Source organism: Chiloscyllium plagiosum, unplaced genomic scaffold (genome assembly GCF_037043375.1).
Source record: "Chiloscyllium plagiosum isolate Xiang-an unplaced genomic scaffold, Cpla_swu_hap1 HiC_scaffold_34, whole genome shotgun sequence".
Classification (NCBI taxonomy): Eukaryota; Metazoa; Chordata; class Chondrichthyes; order Orectolobiformes; family Hemiscylliidae; genus Chiloscyllium; species Chiloscyllium plagiosum.
Genome location: NW_028270172.1, coordinates 47908895 through 47919309, shown reverse-complemented (window position 1 = coordinate 47919309; position 10415 = coordinate 47908895).

Below are 10415 nucleotides of genomic sequence, written 5' to 3'. Positions count from 1 at the left end.
TGTTAGGTAATGGGTAAATGTAGGGGTATGGGTGGGTTGCGCTTCGGCGGGGCGGTGTGGACTTGTTGGGCCGAAGGGCCTGTTTCCACACTGTAATGTAATCTAATCTAAATCTAATCTTTACCACAAATCCAGAACAGATGACACATAGTACAATCAAATTTATGGTGGCAGAAATACACAGTGATGAAAATTGGTGATTGGATATTCAATTGCCAGATTGTGCACAAAACTGGCAAAAGAGATGAGTTATTAGCTCATCTGTCAGAATCAGCCCTGTGTCAGAATCATTTTTTTTTAATATTCCAATGAAACTCTGACCTACCCACTACAAGTGTCCAGAACTGAACACTGCTCACAACAGGGAGAGCCTGGTCTTATTGGTCCATTCACTTTTTCCATACTGTTATGGTACTTGATCTGGTACAGGTAGATGTTCATAAGACGGGTTCCAGAGCCATAATGTCATGCTGCAACTATACAAAACGCTAGTTACAAGGATGTGGAAACATTGGAAAAGGTGCAGAGAAGATTTACCAAGATGTTGCTGGTCTGGAGGGAAGGTCTTATGAGGAAAGGCTGAGAGACTGGAGTTTGTTCTCATTGGAAAGAAGAAGGCTACAAAGTGATTTGATAGAGACCTACAAGATGATCAGAGGAAGCTTTTGCAGATACTACTGTGAAAATCTCTTACATGGCAGCAAATTTAGAAAAAAAGAACTTGCATTTAAATACTGCCTTATCACAACTTTGAAAACATCTTAAATCACTTCACATACAAATGAATTACTTCTTAAAGTGTGTATGTGCATTTTATGTGAGCATAAGAGGTATAGTTAGTAAGTTTGCTGATGACACCAAAATTGGAGGTGTAGTGGACAGCGAAGACGTTTACCTCAGATTACAACAGGATCTGGACCAGATGGGCCAAAGAGCTGAGAAGTGGCTGATGGAGTTTAATTCAGATAAATGTGAGGTGCTGCATTTTGGGAAAGCAAATCTTAGCAGGACTTATACACTTAATGGTAAGGTCCTAGGGAGTGTTGCTGAACAAAGAGACCTTAGAGTGCAGGTTCATAGCTCCTTGAAAGTGGAGTCGCAGGTAGATAGGATAGTGAAGGTGGCATTTGGTATGCTTTCCTTTATTGGTCAGAGTATTGAGTATAGGAGTTGGGAGGTCATGTTGCGGCTGTACAGGACATTGGTTAGGCCACTGTTGGAATATTGCATGCAATTCTGGTCTCCTTCCTATCGGAAAGATATTGTGAAACTTGAAAGGGTTCAGAAAAGATTTACAAGGATGCTGCCAAGGTTGGAAGATTTGAGCTATAGGGAGAGGTTGAATAGGTTGGGGCTGTTTTCCCTGGAGCATCGGAGGCTGAGCAGTAACCGTATAGAGGCTTATAAAATCATGAGGGGCATGGATAGGATAAATAGAAAAAGTCTTTTCCCTGGGGTGGGTGAGTCCAGAACTAGACAGCATAGTTTTAGGGTGAGAGGGGAAAGATATAAAAGAGACCTATGGGGCAACGTTTTCACACAGAGGGTGGTACATGTATGGAATGAGCTGCCAGAGGAAGTGGTGAAGACTGGTACAATTGCAACATTTAAAAGGCATCTGGATGGGTAAATGAATAGGAAGGGTTTAGAGGGATTTGGGCCAGGTGCTGTCAGGTGGGACTAGATTGGGTTGGGATATCTGGTCAGCATGGACGAGTTGGACCGAAGGGTCTTGTTCCATGCTGTACATCTCTATGACTCTATGACGTGTTTTTTCTGGTGTATTTTCAGCAGGTGAGGGAACATGAAATGGATTGGGTAGCTCACCACCTTAACTCCCCAACTCCCAAGCTGTCCTACAGAGTGTACCAGAATCGGTAGGCTGCCTCCCACATGTAAATAGATAAATAACAATCAATCAGAGTTGTCAGCAAGTCTATTGACCTGGAAAATATGCATTCCATGCCATCATACACCAGGCTAGGGCAGGAGGTTAGGCCATCATTTTTGGCTTAGTTGTAAAAGGGTAGGAAGGAAGACATGGCTATTTTTTAAAAATTCACTCATGGGATGTGGGCATCGATGGCTGGCCAGTTGCTCACCCCCAGTTGCCATTGTGAAGATGGTGATGAGCTGCTTTCTTGAATTGCTGCAATCTACATGCTGTAGGTTGACCCACAAGACCCTGAGGGAGAGAATTCCAAGAGTTTGAATCAGTGACAGCCAAGAAATGGTGATATACTTATGAAGTTGAAAATCACACAACACCAGGTTATAGTCCAACAGGTTTATTTGGAAGCAGGATCTAGAGGCGTTTTATGTCCACAGTACCTGATGAAGGAGCAGCGCTCCAAAAGCTAGTTCTTGCAAATAAATCTGTTGGACTATAACTTGGTGTTGTATGATTTTAAATTTTGTCACTCCAGTCCAACACCAGCTCTTCCACGTTGTAATATGTTTCTAAGTCAGGATAGCGAGTGGCTTGGAGGTGGTGGTCTTCCCATATATCTGTGACCCTTGTACTTCTACCTGAAAACGATCGTAGGTTTGGAAGGTGCTGTCTAAGGATCTTGGATGAATTTCTGCAGTGCATCTTGTGGACAGTAGACACTGCTGCTGAGTGTCGGTGCTGGAGGGAATGGATGCTTGTGGATGTAGTGCCAATCGAGCGGGCTGCTTTGTCCTGGATGGTGACAAGTATCGTTGGAGCTGCACTCATCCAGGCGAGTGGACAATATTCTGTCAACCTCCTGACTTGTATCTAATAATTGGTGGACAGGCTTTGGGGGTGAGGAGATGAGTTACTTGATGCAGTATTCCTAGCTTTGACCTGCTCTTGTAGCCACTGTGGTTTTGTGATGAATCTAGTTGAGTCTGTGGTCATCGGTAATACCAAGGATGTTGACAATGGATAATTCAGTGATGGTAGTGCCATTGAATGTCAAGGGGTGGTGATTAGATTGTCTCGTATTGAAGATTGTTATTGTGTGGCATTCATATGATGCCAATGAGGAGAAACTGAGTAGACTGGGATTATATTCATTGGAATTTAGAAGAATGAGGAGAGGCATAGACTATTTTCTAAATGAGGAGAAAATTCAGAAATCTGAAGTGCAAAGGGACTTGGGAGTCCTAGTCCAGCACATTCTTAAGGTAAACTTACAGGTTGAATTGGTAGTTAGGAAGGCAAATACAATGTTGGCATTTATTTTGAAAGGATCAAAATGTAAAAGCAGGGATGTACTTCTGAGGCTTGAGAAGGCTCTGGTCAGATCATATTTGGAGTATTGTCAGCAATTTAAAGTTTGTGAGAAGATTTGTAGCTCGGGTGCTCGTTGTGGTTCTGTTCGCTGAGCTGGGAATTTGTGTTGCAGACGTTTCGTCCCCTGTCTAGGTGACATCCTCAGTGCTTGGGAGCCTCCTGTGAAGCGCTTCTGTGATCTTTCCTCCGGCATTTGTAGTGGTTTGAATCTGCCGCTTCCAGTTGTCAGTAGACTTTGGGAAGATGTTTCCATTAGCAGGAGAGGCTAGAATCCAAGGGCACAGCTTCAGAATAAAGGGTAGATGCTTTAGAACAGGGCTGAGGTGAAACTTCTTCAGCTAGAGAGTGGTGAATCTGTGGAATTCATTGCCACAGAAAGCTGTGGAGACCAAGTCATTGAGTATATCTAAGTCAGAGATAGATAGGTTCTTGATTGTAAAGGGGATCAAAGGTTATGGGGAGAATGGGTTGAGAAATATATCCTGATGAAGGGTTTATGCCCGAAGTGTCGATTCTCCTAGGTTGCTACCTGACCTGCTGTGCTTTTCCAGCACTACATTCTCGAGTGCAGGTTCATAGCTCCTTGAAAGTGGAGTGGCAAGTAGATAGGATAGTGAAGGCGGCGTTTGGTATGCTTTCCTTTATTGGTCAGAGTATTGAGTACAGAAATTGGGAGATCATGTTGCGGCTGTACAGGACATTGGTTAGACCACTTTTGAAATATTGCGTGCAATCCTGGTCTCCTTCCTATCGGAAAGATGTTGTGAAACTTGAAAGGGTTCAGAAAAGATTTACAAGGATGTTGCCAGGGTTGGAGGATTTGAGCTACAGGGAGAGGCTGAACAGGCTGGGGCTGTTTTCCTTGGAGTGTCGGAAGCTGAGGGGTGACCTTACAGAGGTTTATAAAATCATGAAGGGCATGGATAGGGTAAATAGACAAAGTCTCTTCCATGGGGTGGGGGAGTCCAGAACTAGAGGGCATGGATTTAGGGTGAGAGGGGAAAAATATAAAAGAGACCTAAGGGGCTACGTTTTCATACAGAGGGTGGTACATGAATGCAATGAGCTGCTAGAGGAAGTGATGGAGGCTAGCACAATTGCAACATTTAAAAGGAATTTGGATGGGTATATGAATAGGAAGGGTTTGGAGGGATATGGGCTGGGTGCTGGCAGGTGGGACTAGATTGGGTTGGAATATCTGGTTGACATGGACAAGTTGGACCGAAGGGTCTGTTTCCATCCTCTACATCTCTATGGCTCTATGACTAAACATATAAAATTATGACAGGAATAGATAAGATAGACGTAGAAATCATGTTTCCATTGGCTGTTGAAACTAGAACAAGAGGGCTTAGCCTCAAAACTTAGGGTGAGTAGAGTTAGGACTGAATTGAGAAAGAACTTCTTCACCCAGAGTATTGTGAATCTACGGAATTCCCTGCCCAGTAAAAGTAGTTGATGCTACTTCATTAAATGTTTTTAAGGCTAAGATAGATTTATTTTGAACAATGAAGAAATTAAGGGTTACAGAAAGCGGGTGGGTAAGTGGAGCTGAGGCCATGAAAAGATCAGCTATGATCTTACTGAATGGCGGAGCAGGTCAAAGGGCCAGGTGGCCAACTCCTAGATCCTACGTTCTAAATGTTACTTGCTACATTGTCCAAATCTTGTTGCATTTGAACATGGATTGCTTCAGTATTTGAGGAATTGGGAATGATGCTGAATATTGCACAATCGTTAGCAAACAACCCCACTTCTGACCATATGATTGACAGGAGGTCATTGATGAAGCAGCTGAAGATGTTTGGGCAGAGGACAATACTCTAAAGAACTCCTGCAGAAATGTCCTGGAACTGAGATGACTGACCTCCAACAACCAAAACCTTAGAGGGTGGCACAATAGCTCAGCAGTTAGAACCGCTGCCTCACAGCGCCAGGGTCCCAGGTTTGATTCCACCATCAGGCAGATTATTGTGGAGTTTGCACAATCTCCCTGTGCAGGTTTTCTCCGAGTCCTCTGGTTTCCTCCCATAGTCCAAAGATGTGCACACTAGGTGGACTAGCCATGGGAAATGTAGGATTAGAGGGGATTGGGGCTGGGGGGAGGGGGTGCGAGACTGGATGAAGATGCTCTTTGGAGGTCAGTGTGGACTCCATGGGGCAAATGGCCTGTTTCCACACTGTAGGAATTCTACGATCTTCCTGTGCGTCAGGTACAACTCCAACCAGTGGATTTTTGTGCCCTCATTTCCCTTGATTCCAGCTCTGCTAGGGCTCCTCGATGTCACGTTCAGTCCAATGACTGAGTCAGAGGGCTTCACATCAAGGGGAATGCTCCCCTACTCCAAAAGATGGCAACACAACTGCACCAGCAGGCCTCTACCTCTCTGAGGATCCCTCACCACCTTAATACCTCAGGTGTATCTCTCTGGGTATCTAGCTCCTACACGTTCCTTCCTCATCCCTAGCAGCACCTACTGTCAAAACCTGATTGACCAGCTGTTCCCAAGAGTAGCTCTTTCTCCCACTTAGGGGCATAAGGCCCACTCTCAGCCACCTTAGCCTACTCCAAATTGTGATGTGTGGCAGGTGGGTTTCTTCCAGCTGTACCAATCCCAGCTGCCTTCAAAGGACCGATCAATCCACACCCCCTAAAAACCAGTCTGCAACCACTGCTACAACATAAATAAAGGCAGCACCAAATTTGATTGCACTGTAAGTAATAACATGAATGAGTAGTTAACCTGTGTTTAACAGTTTTAACTGAGGGAGAAAGATTAGCCAGGGCAGCACAGGTCTGACTGCCTAATTCATTGGACCATACTCCAGATTTTTGGGCCTTAAGGCTACAATAGGGCAGACTGCCAACATTAAAACCTCACTTCATGGGAACGTACGACAGTTTGCCTTTATTGACAATTTGGGTTTTATTACCCTGATAAAATACACTGTTCTTTTAAGTGAAAAAAAAATTAGGATCAAAGAACAATTAGTTTAACAGTGGTTCACTGCTGTACTTCTTAAACTATCTCAAGGGATTGGGTGTCACAAGAAAACCACCATTTATTGTTCATCTCTAATTTGCTAGAAAAAGTAAGAAGCCGTTCCCATGTATTGCCGCTGTTGTCCTTCTGGATGGTAGAGTTGTTAGATTTGGAAGGTGCTTTTGAAGAAGTCTTTTTGGCTAACATGCAGGTGAAATATTAGCCTTTATTGCAAGAGGATTTGAGTACAGGAGTAGTGAAGTCTTTCTTCAGTGGTATGGTAGCTTGATTAGACCACACCTGGATTATTGTGTGCAGTCTTGGGCTCTTTATCTCAAGGTATTATCATCATAAGGCGAGTCCAACAAAGACTCAGGTGGCTTGTTCCTAGGAAGGCAGGACTTTCAGTTGGAGAGAGAGTGAGAAAACTGGGCCTGTGTTCTCTAAGCATTTCATAACTTTTGATGAGATCACCTCATTCTGCCAAACTCCAAAGGGATAGGGTAGATATAGGCAAGATATTTCCTATAGGTAAGGAATCTAGGGGCATAAATTTACTACTTATGTCAGAAATAAGGAGATATTTTGATGACTTGGAGGATTGTGAAATCTTCAAATTGTCTCTGAGGGCTGTGGAAGCTCTGTTTAAGATAGAGTTTAATAGACCCCTGATAACCAGCAGTGTACAGACTTATGGGGATGGTACAGGTAATAAGCGTTGAAGTATTCAATCAGCTATGGTTGCACTGAATGGCAGGGTAGGCTCAACAGCGGAATGGTCTACATGTGTTCCTGTTCTAATTACAGCCACAGTGTGCCAGAAGAATTGCAATATTTTGATTGTATTTGTTTTGCATATCCTTGGATCAGTTAATAGCTTTTTTAAAAAGCCTGAATCAAATTGTGAATGAGTTTCAAATCAGGAACTACAGCGCTGCACAGAAGCCTCTTTTCCAATAATGCCTCAGTTACGTGTTGCCATTTTATCAAAGAAGTGTAATTTTAAAATTAACACTTCACTTAATACATTTATTAAAAAAACTACATTTCTGACTGACAAATGTAATACTGCAAATTAGATAACAGATTACACATAAGATTGGATTAGAAAAGTAATCAGAAATTGCAGCAAAAACAAACTCTCTTTCTGAAATGAAAACACTGGAAATACTCTGCAGATCCAACATTATATGTGACAGAGGAAACAGAATTAACACCTCAGGTTGTAGAACTTGCATCATTAAAGAAAACCAAAGCATTGAGAGGTGGCCCTCCAAATCTGGCTTTCTGTACAACACCTTTTCCTCGTGTACCTTACCCTTGGGGTAACAGCCTTCCACTGAGGGATCTGGCATCTGGAATTCCCTCCAAATATCTCTGACCTTTCCTCTGTCTCTGTCTCCCAAAACTTCAAACCCATGTTTTTGAATGAGGTTTTGATCGCTTCTATTAACTAACAATTGCTTTGTATCCTCTCTTATTATTTACTGTTCTCTATTCTACACTGTTGCTGCTGTATAAAGTAAGTTAAGATATATTTGCATTGAAGGCACGAGTAAAATTGTTGTAAGGGTGGGAGTCAGGAATTAAGAGATATGACAATAAGGATTGTAATACCAAATTATGTAAAAACAAAGAGACAAGAGGTACTCAAGGTTAGAAATAGAAGGTAATTATAATCAGAGTAAAGTTACCCTACTCAAAGCCTCAAGGACAAAACTGCAGGCTGCAAGGCACTTCACAATCAACAATCACAATATCATTAAACAAAACCAGGAACATTTTCTGCAAAAGCAAGTAATCGTGAGTTGGATTTAAGCAGGTGATTAAAGAAAGCAGCATCCTGTAGGTTGCAGGGAAACGTAAACCTGGATATAGGAACAACACATTGCATTGTCAAAAATCATGCTTTTCATTTATGCAGCAGTTCGGATGGCTCCTCATTCCAGCAATATATGAATTCGAAGTCAGCCTCAATTTTTCACCAGAAATGCATGCTTTCCTCATTGCATATGGTTCGTTAGCACATACAGTCAAGACGTTAATAAACATTATTTGTGTCGATGATGTATGGGAGTGTAAGGTATATTTACAGAGGGCAGACTGTACATGGGAACTGAAACAGAAATGGGTCCTTCAGCAAAGAGAAGGAAATATTTCAAGTTAAAACTCATATAGTTTTGCTGTAGCAGAGAATTCAATGTTAATAAGAATTTGGTGCAAGAATGGAAGGAAAAGGAATCTGCCCTTACGATGCCCAGGATCAAGTGCACCATTAACACAGAACTGATCATTGACTGCAGCCTGAAAAGCATGCAGAATGGGCTGCTAACATTTGTGAGAATGGTTACAATTTCACCAGAAATAAAAAGCAAATATAGAAACTTAGAAGGGTCAAATGAAACCTTGAGTGCAGGAAAGAGTTCAGAATAGCTAGTTAATGTCATTGCTTTATGAAGAAGAAGTCTATTGTTGTATCAGAATATTAAGACCCCTCCGAGGCTACCAAAAGACCTTGATGCTGATATTACCAGTTTCCAGTGACTGGGCAGTGACAAAAAAACATGGATAACAATTTAATCAAATCAGCAACATGGATGAAACACATGGATTTTAAAAAAATATATAAAAATAGAAAATCTCCTTGGTAAGAATTGGCATATAAGGATGGCGTAAGGTTATGGGTCAATAATATCTTGAATCCTCCCAGCCGCTGTAAAGAATGCAGCTCATTAGTGTGAGTCATGCTCAGGTCCCATATATCTGATAAGGCCAAGAGACACGCACATTGCATTTATACCTAGAATCTAACATCTATGGATAAATCTTTGGATCCAAATCTTAACAAACCATTCAAACATCATGGTCACAGTGAATGGAACAGGTAGATGCTTGACAGAGGAAAAAGCCGTCACAAGAATGTATGATTCCCAAACTGATGTCTTATGGCTTCATTATCAAATCCTAGACTGTTATTAGAGCACTAAGTGTCATTAGATAATTCAAGGAATATAGAATATCCAATTCAAAGCTTGGAGAGCAAGACACTTTGTCATAGAGGGATAATCCGAAAGTTGAAATTCGTAGATCTGATCCAGAGTGGGATTCTTATCAGGATGCCAGAGCCAAGGTGAACCTGAATGAAGTATTGGATTCGGAAGACAGTGGGCTGAATTTTGCCAGCTCCTGAACAACACAGACAATGACGAGACAGTTGGGAACGTACAGCAAGACTGGAAAAGTGAGATTCTTGATGTTGAGAAAGAAAAGTCTGATTTCCTGCTGAAGGTTTCCATGGCTAGGTGAGAATTTCACTTGTGAGCAGCAAGGGGCCTATTTGCATGCATTAACATCTTATTATAATCTAATATCACCCCATTTATATGTAAATTGCTGTTTTCTCAAGTGGAGAGAAACAGGATGTCGACAATTCCTGACATGAATGTCACTGCATTTACCTGGTGCCTGCAGCTCAGCAGCATCTTCTCTAGGCCTCCAACTTGGCCAGCATTCTCCAAAATCTCAGATCATGCTCCACGGGCAGTGACCACTTGGACCTTCTGTTTATGGAGCACCAGCCTCACCACGTCATCATGACGTATTTCTGACCCAGTTATAATGCAGTTCACAACTTCAATACTGCACTTTATAGCTCACTGACACATTTCCATTACAATGCTGCTTTGCACAGAGAGACAGGCACTCACCTCATATAAGACAAGGGTGCATTTCAGGACTCTCAAGTTTGTTTTCTTAGTGCTCACTTACAGTTAGTCGAACAGTCACAGCATCTCCACCTTGTGGTTTTGAGCATTGCCCCTTCACTTCAAACTTACAGGTTTACAATACTTCTGTCTTGCCTTTTTTTAAATTTAAAAAATACTTTATTCATAGAAAGAAATCTTCGGCACATGTACATTTGGTAAAGCCATTCAGATGTGTACTGTTTTCTACTTAACAGAACAAGTTGAGTCATTGATGTTCACAATTCTCTATGTTTATCATCAACCTCTTGGCATTTAGCTGAGGCGTCAGCGAGGCCCAATTACTGAATGGGCCCCCCCGTTATTGTTCAGTAAAAGGACTTTACATAGTGGTCCTTCCTCACCGGACCTTGGCAGCAGTTGCCCCAACCTTCAGGGCATCCCTCAGCACGTAGTCCTGGACCT